This window comes from Rhineura floridana, chromosome 5, assembly GCF_030035675.1.
Source record: "Rhineura floridana isolate rRhiFlo1 chromosome 5, rRhiFlo1.hap2, whole genome shotgun sequence".
In the NCBI taxonomy this organism is placed as follows: Eukaryota; Metazoa; Chordata; class Lepidosauria; order Squamata; family Rhineuridae; genus Rhineura; species Rhineura floridana.
In genome coordinates, this window is record NC_084484.1 from 77351888 (window position 1) to 77368301 (window position 16414).

The 16414-nt window shown below is 44.4% G+C and overlaps 2 protein-coding genes across 4 annotated transcripts in view; one reads left to right on the top strand and one right to left on the bottom strand.

Moving 5' to 3' along the window:
• Positions 1 to 16414, bottom strand: part of RS1 (retinoschisin 1) — a 43819-nt gene that overhangs the window by 27238 nt on the left and 167 nt on the right. Inside the window, exon 1 of one of the 2 annotated variants that reach the window (XM_061629440.1) lies at positions 16047 to 16203. The exons of the other annotated variant lie outside the window; for it this stretch is intronic. The gene's annotated coding sequence lies outside the window, so the exon portion shown is untranslated. Of the gene's footprint in view, positions 1 to 16046; positions 16204 to 16414 lie in introns of those variants that run through there. 2 annotated transcript variants of the gene reach the window in all.
• The window catches only part of PPEF1 (protein phosphatase with EF-hand domain 1), a 60289-nt gene continuing 59990 nt past the window's right edge, over positions 16116 to 16414 (top strand). The window contains exon 1 of one of the 2 annotated variants that reach the window (XM_061629435.1): positions 16116 to 16300. The gene's annotated coding sequence lies outside the window, so the exon portion shown is untranslated. Of the gene's footprint in view, positions 16374 to 16414 lie in introns of both variants that reach the window. The other variant, XM_061629436.1, reaches the window with a different exon arrangement.

Sequence of the window (16414 nt, forward strand, 5' to 3'; positions counted from 1 at the left end):
CCATTTGTATCCAAACAACATGAACTATCAGTACACAAGGGATGCCTCCTGTGGAGAAATAGAGTTGTCATTCCTACTGTGCTGAGACATCGGGTGTTGGAGGCCCTACATGTGGGACACCCTGGTATAGTGCGAATGAAGGCTCTGGGGTGCAGCTATGTGTGGTGGTCCAAGATGGACAGCGAGATTGAAGAATGCGTCAAGAGGTGTGAGAAGTGTCTGGTTTCAAGACCAGCTCCACCACATGCCCCAGTGCACCCATGGGAATCGACAAAAACGCCATGGTCACGGCTTCATATCAACTTTGCAGGCCCCTTCCAGGGACAAACTTTCTTGATTGTTGTTGATTCATACTCCAAATGGTTAGAAGTGGTTCTGGTATCGTCAATGACATCTTGTATTGTTATCAAGACTTTATGTAGGCTTTTCACAACACATGGGTTGCCAAACACCATTGTTTCAGACAATGGGGCCCAGTTCACATCTGCGGAATTCCGCACATTCCTGGATAATGGACTGATTCGGCATGTTACTTCAGCCCCTTTTCATCCAGCAACCAATGCCCAGACCGAGAGGATGGTCAGGACAACAAAGGATGCATTGAAACGGATTGTTGAAGGTGACTGGGACCAAAGCCTTGCAAGTTTTCTCCTGACACAACACATCAAACCTTGTGCCACAACTGGAAGGAGCCCAGCCGAGCTATTAATGAACAGATGACTAACAACTCTGCTTGATCGCTTGCATCCTGACTTGACCAAGGACTGACCAAGGAAGTCCGTTGCAGTTCAAGAACCTGCACAGGTGTTCACCCCAGGTGACCCTGTGTATGTCAGGAACTATGGTGCTGGTAAAACGTGGATTCCTGCCACTGTGACCCAAGCCATGGGCCCATTGTTCTACAGGGCTCAAACACCAGATGACCATGTGTTACGTTGATGTGGACCACATGAGAGGACAAAGCCCACCTCCATCAGTGCTCTCTGAGGATGCTGGAAATACTCAAGTGGAAAGAGAAAATGAGCCAGTGGCTTCTCCTGATGCTGGACAAGAGCAGTTGCACCTGGACCCGGAAGTGGACCAGCATCAACCAGAGCCAAATGGGGAACTAGGGGATGCACTATCAACTTCAATGCAAAATTGTCGTCGATCGACCAGCACCAGGGCTCATCCCAAGTATCTTCAGGACTATGAGATCTAGGGAGGAGGGGTGTAGTATATTGGCCCTCCAGGCTTGCCATACCAGGAACTGCTGAGTCAGCCCTAGGCTGTGGCAGTTTCAGTTCCAGGCCTGCCTTACAAGCAGCACCATGTTGTGGGCCTTGTTCTCTGTATATGATTAGTTATAGTGAAGTTCTTGTTGTTGTTTAGATCCTCTGTGTGGCCTCTTCCTTCATGATACTTTTCACCCAATTTCTGTCTAACATCATCAGATATTGGTAGTGAATACTTGTACACAGTAAGTAGAATATGATATTGTTGGTACTTTGAATGTTTGTTATTTATTTATTTATTTTATTTCATTTTTAAACCGCCCATAGCGAATAGCTCTCTGGGCGGTGTACAAAAGATTAAAAGTACAGAAATACAAAATATCACAATAAACTGAAACAAAGAGATTTAAAATTGTAACATTAAACGCTTTAAAATGCCTGGGAGCATAGCCAGGTCTTAACCTGGCGCCGAAAAGATAGAAGCGTCGGCGCCAGGCATATTTCTTCGGGGAGGCTATTCCACAATTCGGGGGCCACTACAGAAAAGGCCCTAGATCGAGTAACTGTCCTCTGGGCTTCCCGATGGGTTGGTACCCGGAGGAGGGCCTTAGACGCTGAGCGAAGTGACTGGGTCGGTTCATAGCGGGAGAGGCGTTCCACAAGATACTGCGGTCCCACGCCGTGTAAGGCTTTATAGGTCAAAACCAGCACCTTGAATCTGGCTCGGAAGCAAATAGGTAGCCAGTGCAAACGGGCCAGAACAGGTGTTATATGCGCTGACCGGCTGGTCCTCGTCAGCAGTCTGGCTGCTGCGTTTTGCACTAGCTGAAGCTTCTGAACTGTCTTCAAGGGCAGCCCTACGTAGAGCGCATTACAGTAATCCAACCTAGAAGTTACCAGAGCATGAACAACTGAGGCGAGGTCATCCCTGTCCAGATAGGGGCGTAGCTGGGCTACCAACCGAAGGTGGTAGAATGCATTCCTTGCCACCGTGGCCACTTGGGCCTCCAGAGACAAGGAAGGATCGAAAAGAACCCCAAGACTACGAACCTGTTCCTTCAAGGGGAGTGTAACCCCATCTAGAACAGGGTAAGCATCCACCATCTGGGCAGGGAAGGCATTCACCAACAGTGTCTCAGTCTTGTCTGGATTGAGTCTCAGTTTATTAGCTCTCATCCAGTCCATTATCGCGGTCAGGCAGTGATTCAGCACATCCACAGACTCACCTGTAGAAGATGAAAAGGAGAAATAGAGCTGCGTGTCATCAGCGTACTGGTGGCAACACACTCCAAAACTCCTGATGACGGCACCCAGAGGCTGCATGTAGATGTTAAAAAGCATGGGGGACAAAACCGACCCCTGAGGGACTCCACAATGGAGAGTCCAAGGAGTTGAGCAATGTTCCCCAAGTACTACCTTCTGGTGACGATCCGCCAAGTAGGAGCGGAACCACTGCCAAGCAGTGCCTCCAACTTCCAACTCCGCGAGTCTCCCCAGAAGGATACCATGGTCGATGGCATCAAACGCCGCTGAGAGATCAAGGAGAATCAACAGAGTCACACTCCCTCTGTCCCTCTCCCGACAAAGGTCATCATACAGGGCGACCAAGGCTGTTTCAGTGCCAAAACCAGGCCTAAAACCGGATTGAAACGGATCCAGATAATCGGTCTCATCCAAGAGCACCTGGAGCTGACCGGCAACCACCCGCTCCAGAACCTTGCCCAAAAAGGGGACATTCGCCACCGGTCTATAGTTGTTCAGGTCATCTGGGTCTAAGGAAGGTTTCTTTAAGAGAGGTCTTACTACAGCCTCCTTGAGGCTACTAGGGACTACTCCCTCACTCAAGGAGGCATTTATCACTTCCTTGGCCCAGCCGGTGGTAGTAGTCCTGCTAGCCTTCACTAGCCAAGATGGACAAGGATCTAGAGCAGACGTGGTCGCCCGCACCAATCCAAGTACCTTGTCCACTTCCTCAAGCTGCACCAACTGAAACTCATCCAATAATGAAAGACAAGACCGTGTTCTGGACACTTCAATGGATTCGTCTGTCATAACATCGGAGTCTAGGTCCCTATGGATGCATGCGATTTTATTTTGGAAGTGCCCTGCGATGTCGTTACAGCGAGCTTCAGATGTTTCAATAGTATCTCGAGGACCAGAATGTAAGAGTCCTCGTACAACCCTAAAAAGCTCTGCAGGGCGGCAGAGAGATGTCCTGATAGAGGCAGCGAAGTGAAACTTCTTCGCCGCCCTTACCGCTTTTATATACGACTTAGTAGAGGCACTTACCAAAGCATAACTGCATCCGTCTGGAGTTCGTCTCCATCTGCACTCCAGCCTCCTTCTCTCTTGCTTCATCACTCTCAGCTCCGGGGTATACCACGGAGCTGTATGAGCTCTGCATCGAAGAGGGCGCGTGGGAGCAATCGTGTCAATAGCCCGGGCCATCTCCGTATTCCACAGTTCGACCAAGGCCTCGACAGGAGCGCCAGTACTATCAGCCGGAAAAACTCCCAGAGCCGTCTGAAAACCAATAGGATCCATAAGCCTCCGAGAGCGGACCAACTTAATAGGTCCCCCACCCTTGCAGAGGGAAAGAGTCGTTGTAAGTCTAAAACTCAGCAGGCGGTGATCTGTCCATGACAATGGAGTAGATGAAAAACACCCCACCTCCAGATCACCATTTCCATGACCAGTGGCGAAGATCAAATCAAGAGTGTGACCCGATACATGCGTTGGGCCAGTAACAAATTGAGACAGCCCCATGGTTGTCATGGAGGCCATGAAGTCCTGAGCCGCCCCAGATAAAACAGTCTCGGCATGAATGTTGATGTCCCCCAACACCACAAGTTTGGGGGACCTCAGCAATACCTCCGAGACTATCTCTGTCAGCTCAGCTAGGGAAGCTGTTGGGCAGCAAGGTGGGCGGTACACCAACAGGATTCCCAGTCTGTCTCCTTGACCCAGCACAAGGTGGAGGCACTCTAGACCAGTCGCCATCTGGACAGGATGCCTCGTGTGAGAGAGAGTACTCCTATAGACCACAGCAACCCCGCCTCCCCGACCCTCAGGTCTACCATAGTGCTGCACCGTATACCCAGGTGGACAAAGCTGAGAGAGAGCAACTCCTCCCTGCTCACCCACCCAGGTCTCGGTTAGACATGCCAGGTCGGCACCCTCATCCACAATTAAGTCGTGGACAAGGGAGGTTTTATTATATACCGACCTGGCATTCAAAAGCAGCACCTGGAGATCTAAGGGCTGGCTGATAGAACAACCAGCAGTTCTGTGGCCTTGAGGAGAACCGGAACAAGGCACAGACACAACTTGTCTGGGGCGAGTTCCCCTTACCTGGCACGTTCTCCTCCTAGCGCCATACCTCCCATAACCCGTCACTATGCTAATTGGGGCCCCCGAAAGCCTCCCCGTTAAATGCAAAATATGCTCTCCCAGGCACATATTTAAAAATACTAAAACACAACAGGCACATTCACACAACAACACATAAAATACACATAAACGCACACAAACACATCCACACAATCTCATTCACACGCACAAACAAACAAACTAACTAACAAGTTAAAATACACTCAAACATCAACACTAGCAGCCGGTATTAAGAATACTCCTCCGCATCAAACTTCGTCCATAAATAATATCTGCAAATAAAGTTGTAAAATATCTGCCCACGACCCAATAAACAAACAAACAAGTAAGCAAGCCAAAAGGGTAAAACACACCCCAAGCAGCGAACTTGAATGGAGTGGCGGCAAGCAGGCAGAAAGCCACGATGAAACAAAGACATGGGAGCAGGCAGAAGCAACGGAGCCCAGCAGCAACGATCCAGCGATGAAACAACAACAAGGAGCAGGCAGAAGCAGCCGAAAGAATGTCCGAGCAACAGTGGCACGAAGGCCCTGGCAGCAGTGGAAAAGCAATGGGCCCGGCCGCTACGATGATGTTCCAGCGGCGACACGGCCCGCAGCAGCGGGGGCGACGACGGCGGCGGCAGCACAAGCCGCAACGATGACGACCCGGGCGACAGCACAGCCCGCAGCGGCAGAGGCGGCGGTCACAATGCCCGCACACGGGCGGGCCCGCAACAACGGCGGCGACAGCACCAGCCGCAGCGACGGCACCCCGGGCAGCGACACAGCCCGCAGCGGCACACGGGCGGGCAAGCGCCGGTAACAGCAGCACAGGCCACGATGAAAAGCAACGGCCCAGCCTCTGCGACGGCACTCCGAAGAGCGGCCTGACCGCCGCAACAACGGCACCCCGGCAGCACGGCACGGCCCGCAGCGGCGGCAATGAAACAGATAGATAATAGATACAAAAAGTACAAATATGCTCCTCTACAACATTTCCAGTTTTCAGTTTAAAAACAACAACCTGTCACTACAGCAGTGTCCAGTTTCCATGATAATTTTTAGAATGTGGCTCATTCAATAATGTAAGCAGTATACTATTTCGATCCAGTAAAGGTTTTAGCACATGCACAAAGCAAATGAAAAATCTCATCTAATTCAGTGGAGCTGCTAATACAATTACCTTTAAAACCACCTCATGTATAATGCAATTTTCATTTATAATGGAATGAAGGAAAGAAGTGATGATTATTTCCTTTTGCTCCCTCCCTTCCAGTCTCCCCAGCAGTACTGCCCCCGGCATCTCAAACAGTGCTGAAACAGTGACACTGATCAGACTGGGATGTAATTAGTAACATTTTACTTGGTCAAACCCTACTCTAAGGCAGGTGAGAAGACAACTTTACTGTATGTAGAATTCAATTGTCTTGAACTGCACAGGCAAATCTTTATTAGTACAGATTTTGAAGGTTTAAAAGATGAGATATCTTTTGCTCTGTCATTTATACACAGAAAATTGGCAAAGTATCCTGTCTCTGTTGCTTTCTTCCAGTTCCTCAACCTTTTCACCTTTGGAATATAGGAGGTGTGTTACACAGATAAACAAAATCCTGTACATTTTTTAAAGAAAAAGCACCAAACTTTACATGTCTGTGTGAACTGAGTCCAAAGCTATAAAAAATATAGGGAATTGCTAGGTAGAACTTTATTTTCCTCATTCCCCTCTACCTTGAACTTTGTTATTAGTAGCATTTTCAGCACTTGAGGTTAGAAGTCTTATTATTTTTTCATTCATTGATTACCCCATTATATATATTTTAATAAATAAATAATATAGATAATTACTTAGGGGAGTGTTCATAGTTTTTATTTATTCATTGCTTTCTCCTAAAAAATCTAAAAGCACTTTATAACCATAGAAGTCATACAGATACAATTCATATAATTCCATCCAGAACTGGAAGCACACCACCTATCCTGACTCAAGAACCCCCTATTAGCAATGTCTCTGTCTTATCTGGATTGAGCCTCTGTTTGTTGGGTACCATCCAGTCAATGACTATGGTCAGACACCAGTTCGGTGCATCCACCCCACACCTGTTTGATAGGAAAAGGATAAATAGACCTGCATGTCATCACAATACTGATGGCAACACACTCCAAAACTCTGGATGACTAGGGATTGTCAAATACGACAATTTCAGGTTCTCCTCATTTTAATTTTTTTCAGTCTTAAATTCAGTTCTTCACATTTCCACATCAGTTTGTGATTATTATTACTAGCCCTCATGAAAATCCATCAGTATTTTAGTGCAAATTTCTCTTTATACCCATTTTTGCAAAGCAATTTTCTGAAATATAACATTTTAATATGTTTTTTCACTAATATATGCATTTTTATGCACAATACGTGGCTGGGAAACTGCACTGTAAAAATATGGAGAATTGTGAATTTCAAAGGATGGCTTTGTTTTACTTCACATATTGTTTTGGAAAGTGCAAATTAGGTAGGTTCATCTTTAAGTATCAACTGAATCTAATTTCTCCACCATCCCTATGGATGATCCCACTCAGCAGTTTCATTAAGATATTGAACAACATGGGGGGAAAGATCGAATACTGTGGAACCCCACACTGGAGGCTCCAAGGGACCAAACAGACACTACCTTCTGGAGTCAACCATCCAAGCAGAAGCAGAAGCAGAAGCACTGCAAACCAATATTGCTCCCTCCAAACTCAGATGGCTGCTCTAGAAGAACGCCATGATCAATGAAAAGCCACAAGAAGATCAGGGAGAATCAACACCCTGTCTGTCTCCTGATAAAGGCTCTTACTGGGAGGAAGGGTGGAATATAAACCTAACAAACAAACAAATGAATTTATGGGGCAACCATGGCAGCCTCAAGGCCAGAACTAGGCCTAAATACCAATTAAAATGGATCCAGAAAAATCAGTTTCATTTAAGAGTACCTGGATCCAAGTGCACCGTAATTCATTACAGCGGCTTGGTGTAAGAAGAAAGCACTTCTTTTTCCTCATCCATTGATGTTCTAGATCCAAGTCCACCACCTTTAGATAAACCACAACTGCATCAGCCAACACATTTTAGTTGTAAGCTCTTCATATATAATTGCCCCCAGCTATCTTTCTTCCATCTACTTACCTGGAAGTCATTGGGCAGGATCCAGACAACAGCCAAAATTTGAGGATGAATTAGGAAATTTGAGCAAACCATCCTAAACAGTTTTTCAGTTTATCTTGTAGTAGAATTTACAGTGCAATGCGTATTTTCATTGATGGGGTTTATTTTCAAATAAATGTGCACAGGATTTTACACTTGTGTTCCATCAGTCACAGTACATTTTATTAGAGAATATATAAATTGCCTTCCTTAGGTCCTACACTACTGCATTCTAAGTCAACAAGTTAATTTGGCCCTAGCTCTCGGCATTCTGATCACAGCTTGCTTAGGTACTACTTATAGCAAAGGTTTTCTGTGCGTAGCACATAATTCTACATATATTTCGTGCATGGTACAACACCACACCACAAAAGAATTAATCTGAGAAGGAAAGCAGAAGGCTTGCTCTCTGAGCTGCATGCCTAATTAAAAAGAAGTCATAATCAGGTTACTACCAAAATGTAAATGTACTGCCCTCAAGTCGATTCTGACTTATGGCAACCATATGAATAGGGATTTCATGAGGCTGAGAGGCAATGACTGGCCCAAGGTCACCCAGTGAGCTTCATGGCTATGTGGGGATTCAAACCCTGGTCCCCCAGGTCATAGTCCAACACCTTAACCACTATACCACACTGGCTCTCTTGGTTACTACCAAGAACAACATAATTGCTCCCATCTTATGTGAATGACCAGACAGTATTTCTTGGCATGCTAAATTAAGGTGATTATCTTTACATAAAGGAACTGATGAGAATTCTAACAGAATGTTGAATCTTTAGACTTGCATGCTAAGAAAAATGTATAGTACTATGGGTATTTTGACCAAAAATGACAGTTTGAAAGCAGTAGTGAGCTGCTTTCAGGCTGAGTGCATCTCCTTTGGAAAAACGGTAGTTGCGGGAAGGCTTCTTTGCACTTCAAATTTTGGACCAGGGTACCTCTGAGCATGTGCTTAGCCCATGAATATTTTCATTACCAGAACTGAACTCATAATTATTTCGCGCACAAAACTTTCATGCTTGGCTTCTGCCCAAGAGTTTGTTGTCAGAGCAGTTAATTTTTTTCCAAACCCTTTTTGCTGTTGCTATTGTTAAACCATAGGGAGTCAGAAACGCTTGCTAATCTACTGCAAATCTACCTGCAGATCCTTTTGCCTTTTGCCTGCCCCAAATATAGAGAAAACATCAGAGTAAGCACAGGAAAAAAACCTCCACATCCAAATTCTTTTGACAGGCCATAACGTTTGTTCACAGAGAAATAGTTTCCCTGATAAACAAAGCAGAGCAAATAATATTAAGATTATAAGAAATTAGTGTATCCTAAGTAAAAATGTAGTTTAAACGTTCTAAGAAAACCAGAGATTTGATAATCCCAATAGTACTAAGTTGAACTGTGATCTCTAGAGAACATGTGCTGGCGCAATACAGGTGAAGTGACTGATTCTGTGCCATTTAGGACAGTAGCCAAGATCTATAAGCATCTATACTAACAGCTAATGCTGCTGTTATCTACTACAAAGATGTGAATTCAAGTCAGGGAAGGACCCAAATTCATTTCTTTTAACTTCTGCAAATATTAAAGTTAAAGTTAGTGACTGAGTTACTTCCCTAGGTGTAAGTCCCATTGAATTCAATGGAACACCTGTGAAGTACACGTTTAGGATTGTGTTGGTAATGATTTCACTCTATACTGTAGTTCATATGACTGGCTTTATTTATGCATTTTCATTTGCAATCAGGTCCTGGAGAAATCAGGGGGGAAGCCATCTAGAAAATGGCATAGACCAGGGTGCACAGAGCTAGCCCTTGGTTAATGATAAGTTAGAATGATTTTGTAGTTCTGTGGATAATCATAACAGTAATTTTCTTAGACCTTGCGTAGGATCTAAAAAACTAGTTCCATGATTCCAAGGTTCTTTAGGCTTCCTTTCTTTCAACAGCAACTCCCATGGCACATGGCAAAAGGTGTTTCAAAAAGCAATGTGATACAGCATAGCTGTCAGCTTCTCAAAGAAAACTTGTCAAAAATTCCACTGAGCTGTTATAAAATCCTTTGGATCATAGCCCTTGCCAGCAACATTCCCATCTTTCCCTCAAATTCCGTATTTTAACTTTTAAAAATGGTCATTTGCCATTATGCATAGCTATTTTGTGAAAGACACTAGAAGAATAGCACCCCTAGAATTGCAAGGAACCCTTCTTCTGGGGCAGCCGCATAAACTGCAAATGTCTGTGTCTTTCCAGAAAATAAAAACAAAATTCATTTATTGAATTTTCAAAAAAAAAAAATCACAAATGGCACAAGAGACCTATTTAAATACCCAACAGGCTTGAGTGGTGCTTACCTTTGTACCAGAAAATAAGACACAGAACTACACTTCTTGTCTTGGAATGCATCTTTAACTCCTTTCACCTTTCAGCAATGGCTGCTGATTGTGTGGCACAGCCTCCTCAGCTGAGATTAACTTAAGCACAGCCTCATTAAGCACCTTCCTCTTTTAGCTCTTAGGGGGTTCACCCAAGACAGTCACCAATTCACTACAGTAAGCTACAATCAGCTTCAAAGGAAATACCAAGTGTAATTGTCTTCTAAGCATCAAGAAACATTTATTTAGTTATTTTAAAGCATTTATAAACTGCTTACTATTTAAAAAACCTCTAAGCAGCATACTTACATATAAACAATATAAAAATACAGCCTAAAACCAATAAAACAGCAAGATAAAAGCTAATAAAACAGATACACAGGAATTAGGGGTTCAAACACATCAAACAGGATCCAATCTTATGTGTCAGAGAAAGCCCGAGGAAGGCATTTACAAGACATGCATACAACGTGAAAGGTCTAGGATTATACAGCCATGAGAGTGGCTGTATACTATAGCCAGCACAGATTTTTCTCATTCCATAATGTTAAATTGCGGAAAAAAAACCCATGCCATTCTGATGCTTCCCATAAGCTCATTTCAAAACAAAACCTTATAGAACTTATAGTCCTGAACTCAGAAACACTTGCTTAACAACACTCTAAATTTTCATGCTGATACACAAAACAGTCAGAAAGAATTGAGAGTTCAAATTGTAAAAAGAGAGAGAGAGAAACAGACCCCTTTTGATAATTTGTTGAAATTAATTAAAAATCAGTCATGTTCACAGAGTACCCGTAATCCTATTACTGACCTTGCCCCATACTCTGACCTTCATCTTCTGCAGTTTTGAAGTTAAAAAAATGCCTGGCTGATTTTTAATTAATTTAATAAATTTAGCATTGAACTCAATGATAAGGCCGGGCATGCTCAGTAAGAACCAACTGTCAGTGTTCTAAAAGCCAGACTCACAGCTGCTGGGCTTGCCTAATCGGGGCCATACCCACACCAGATCTTTATTTCACTTTAGACAGTCATAGCTTCCCCCAAAGAATCCTGGTAAGTGTAGTTTGTGAAGGGTGCTGAGAGGAGACTCCTATTCCCCTGACAGAGCTCTAGTGGCCGGAGTGGACTAACAGTTAGCTGCTCTGACTGAAGCTCTGTGAGGGGAACAGGGCATCTCCTAGCAACTCTCAGCACCCTTCACTAACTACACTTCCCAGGATTCTTTGGGAGAAGCCATGACTGTCTAAAGTGAAGTAAAGGTCTGGTGTGGATGTGGCCAGGGAACGCTTTGGTTTAAAATTGGATGGGAGGTATATGTGCCTGCTGTAGAATAAAAACATTGGGGGAAACCCTGAAAAAGAATGATACTGTTCACAAGGTTTTCCTTTTGGAAAGAAAAGAGGCTTTACCTCTGCCCAGTGCCCACCCATCCGATCCTCTCCCCCTCCCCTCCCTCCCTCCTCCTTCCTTCCCTGCCCCTTCTTTTCCTGCCCAGGTCAGTTTCACCTATCTTAAGCATGATTGCACAGGAGCAAATCCCACTGAACTCAAAAAGCAAATGATTAATCCTCCCCTCCCCTCCCTCCTATCCCCTCCCTCTTGCCCCTCCCCTCCCCCTTCCTTCACCCCTCCCTCTTGCCCCTTCCCTCCCCTCCCCCTTCCTTCACCCCTCCCTCATTCCCTTCCAATCTCCTCCTCCCCCCTCCTCCTCCATAGTCAATTTTACGTATCCTAAGCATGATTGCACAGGAGTAAATCCCATTGAACTCAATAAGCATGCAAATTATGAAAACTGCCCTCCCCTTCTCCTTCCTCCTATCACTTCCCTTTTGCCCCTTCCCTCCCTCTTCATTCACCCCTCCCCTCCCTCTCCTTCCCCATCCCCCTTCTTCTGCTCCCCTCTCCTCTCCTTTCTCTAATCTCCCCTCCCCCTCTTCCCCATGGTCAGTTTTACCTATCCTAGCCATGACTGCATGGGAGTAAATCTCACTGAACTCAATAACCATATAAATGATCAGAACTGCCTTTCCCCTCCTTCCCCTCTCCTCTCCCTTCCTCCTCCCCTCTTCCTCCTCCCCTGCCCACTCCAGGCCTCCCTCCCCATGGTCAGTTTTACATATCCTAAGCATGACTGCACAGGAGTAAATTCCACTGAACTCAATAAACATGTAAATGATCAAACCTGCCCTCCTCCTCCCCCTCCTGCCTGCTCCCCTCCCCCTGCTCCCCTCCCTTGCCCTGTGATCAGTTTCACCTATCCTCACTCAACTCAATAAACATACAAATGATCAATCCATTCTCAGCAAACTTGCACAGGATCCAGGGCCAGCGCCAGGCAGGCCGGGGGCCCTAGGCACATGTTCGCAAATTCTTCCAAGCTACACAGCAAGTGGATTGGACTGCGAAAGACCAACCCAAATTGTGTTGGCATTTTTATACATTTGTAGGGCAGTACAATATCTCAGAGAGGAGGTCCAGTCTCCTGCTCCCCTGGTGCATTCACTATAGCTGCCCAATTTCCCTGCTTTTTAAAGTTGGATAGAAATATCTGCTGGCTATAAGTATGTTCTTAAACCACAAGGTTTTTTGCCTATTAGTTAATTTATATCTTGCACTTTATAAGACTTTGCCTCTACAAACACACACTGCTCTGCAGAAGATATACACAAGAACTGAAATTAATATGCACTCAGTTGAGAAACCTAATGGACCCAGATGAAACAAGTTACAATTTGAATGCTGAAAATTTAGAAAGTGATTCACAGATCAGAACATAATATTTCCCTCCCATTTCAGATTTAGACTTCTATTATGTATCATAGGTCTTTCCTATGTAAGACAAAGCATACAATCATATTTTTGTATATTAACTACATTTCATCCTTTGCCTGCTACTTCAACAACCTTGATCCACACTCATGGCAAAACACTATCCAATGTGCATGTAACTGATGAGAGGTCACCAAATGCTGTTTGTGCTAGCAGGTAAGAACAGAGTTGGAAGAGGCCAGCAAATCCACCTGCACATCCCTCCTTAGCAGCCTTACTGCCGTTGAGGCCTGTGAGTTTTGTTAGAACTGGGAAGGTGAGAGGAAGAGCAGCTGTGGCTTATTGCCATCCTCTTTTTCTTTTATGATTGTTTTACACTCTGTTGCTACTATGGACAAAGTGTGGGAGGTTCTTGCTGGGGATGCTTGTGGGCAACGAGTCATCCTGCTCAGGGTGAGAGCCTGCATGGGCTGGAGTCCGTGTGTGTGTGAAAGTTGTTAAGTTTCCACAGAGTGAGGACTACTTTGTGTGAAAGACAGAGGGGGGAATGAGTAGACTGCCATAGGTGAAAAATGAGGTGGGAGTTGTTTAATTTGCTGGAATGTCCTATGTTTTTATCTAGGTATTTAGTTACTTTACTTTTTGTCCTTTTTTGTAGTAGTTTTGCTTGTTTGCCTGCCTTATGACAGAATTGTTAATTTGTTTACTGGACCAATTTATACAATTGTGTATTTTGTGTATATTTTTCTGCTTATCTTTATTAATTTGTTCCCTGCTTTGGGGTTGAAATTATTCAATGAAGAATGGCCTGTAAATACTATAAATAAATAAATAAATGTGTGTCAATAGTATGCTGATGTTGGGGAAATGAGAGTAATTATGCTGCTGTTTAATCTGGCTCAAAGTGGGCTGCTGCCTGGATGAAGATACATTTTCAAAGAAATGTTTTTTTAAAAAGAAAAAAAATAGTGAAAGGTCAGCGGGATGTGTGTGTGTGATTTGCAACTTAAAAATGTTGCTCTTTAATGAATGCTCTAGTACTGGGAGTTGCATGTTAGAAAAACACATTCACCAAAGAACTGTAATAAATGAAAAATGACAGAATGGGTTGTCAAGGGTTTGTCAATCATCTGGAAGGGCTCTTTTTTAAAAACATCACAATCTCATGTTTTATTGAAAACCATGAAGTAACACAATACCCTATCCACAAATATTCAGAGGAATTTAAGAAGCTACCTTACACCAGGTCAGAATATTCATCCATTTAACCCAATACTATCTACTCTGTCAATATGAAGAGGTCATTCATATCATCAGCTATCTCTTCCTTTCAAATGGAAATGCTAAGGATTGAACCAAGGACAATCTGCATGCAAAGGATGTTTCAGAAGACTTGGCTATGCTCCCTCTCCTGAAGCTTGTGTTGCCCTGCTATTTAGCTTGCACCCTGTGGCCACAAGCCTCAAAGATGTTGTTCCTTTTAAGACAGGTTGTGCTAGGTGTGTTAATGGGACATAGTTTTTCCACAGTTGGACTTTGGGAAGACCTGAGCTCAAATTCTTACTTAGCCAAAATAGCTCACTACATGGGAACAATAACCGTTTCTCATCCTATGCTACCCAAGAAGGTTGTTATGAAGATACAAGAGGGGACACCATGGATACTATTCAGAGCTCTTTGGGGAAAGATTTCAATGTAATACTGTACACACAGAAATAAATACATTCATTTCCACTTTGCTCAAGAATACCTCCGTACGTTAAGACCTGTATCTATGAAAGCAGAGAAGCAATAGGTAGGATTCTCTGGATTTTTATTTTGCATTTCGTTTGTAATTCTTGCATAATGTTCCAAAGGCAGACATACTTTGCCTTTAGAATACTATGCAAGAATTACAAACAAAATGCAATTCAATAAGGTTCCTGATTCAGAAGCAACTGCGTAGATTTGCCTTTCCTTTGATCTTTTTTTTAAAAAGTTCGTATTAGTTATGATTAAATACAACCACAATGTATTATTTTGTCAAAAAGTCCCAAATGAAAAATGATCCCTTATATATGTCACACAGCTTCCCCTCCCAATTCTGCAGCATTTCTTATCTTTCTTTAAACCTCTGTATAATTATGACCGCAGATCACAACTGCATTTCACACATTGGTGCATTCCTCAAGCATAAACAGGCACGCTGCGCTTGCTAATTTGATTTCGCAAAGCTTCACCCTTTAGACCCATTCAAAAAGAATGCCTACAGAATTAGAACATCGCTAATGCCATACAGGGTGTTGGTTGTTTTTTAAAGAGGGTGGGGGTCTCTTGAAGCCCCGATGCAGCGTGACGTCATGCAAAGACACACCGATCGAGCTCGTGTTCACAGCGCAGTAATGAGCCCAACCATGCACAACGGGCCCTTACAAGTGGGTTTCAGATTGCACCGTCATGAATTTTTAAATGCTTTCCGTTCTCTGTCCCCCTTTCCCCAGGAATACGTGATCTCATGAAAGAGGGAAAACCCAGAAAGCCCCACCATGGCGCATACGCGTGGGATTGCCTCATTTGTTCAGAGGCAGCGAAATCTAGCCCGTGTGAGCGTCCTCGCCCACCGTCGTCGTCGGCCCTGTTTTGCATTTTCTGCCGCACCGAGCCTGAGCGGAGGCAGCAAGAGCCGCAGCGACGCAATTATCGCAGGAGCGATCAGAACCTGCGAGGCTCTCGCCCGCTCGTCAACCCTGCCCCCCACCCTCCGCGCCTCCCGCTTCCTGCTAGCGCGGTGCGCCCCCGGTCTTTCTTTCTTTCTTTCTTTTTTGGGATGATTTCCTTGGCAACCCGAGAGAAACACGTGCCCCGAAAAGGGCAGGAATCTCTTCGTGTGCCTGCTCTCGTCTGCAGCCAGCTCATCAAACTCTCTATGCTATTCCTTTGAATTGTGTGTGTATAATATGTACATCGATAATTAAAATGGTTCCTGCAGTAGTGGGAGGTTGGAGAAGCAGGAATGATAAAACGAGCGGCGGCGGCGGGGTGGGGGAGAGCGCAAGGAGCTGCTCCTTATGAGAAGGAGGCTGGAAATCGAGCTTTTTGCAAGTATAGAAATTAAATTAAATAAATAAATAAATAAATAAAATATTCAGCCCCCGAACCTGGCTATATTGAAGGTCACACGGAGTAATGGCTTGAACTCCCAAACATACAAAGTGGTGTCACTCAAGTGTGCCTCTGAGCGTGTGCAGAGCGTCTTTCCGGCACCATTCTCAGTAAACGCAGCCAGACTTCGTGCAGCCATTCTGATCCCGGGTATAGCTTTCCGACTGGAGTGGGCGGCTTCTAACCGGGCGCCTTCTTGAGCCTTATTTAGCTTAGTGGTCACCCACCGCTTTGAACGCAAATAATTAAGGTGAGCAAAATCTTACGTTGGGAGAGTGACACTTTGGAGGTCTGCTACATAAAGCGCTGACTTTACTCAAAAGGTATTGTTACCCCATTTTCTTTGTAATTAATTTACTCAAAG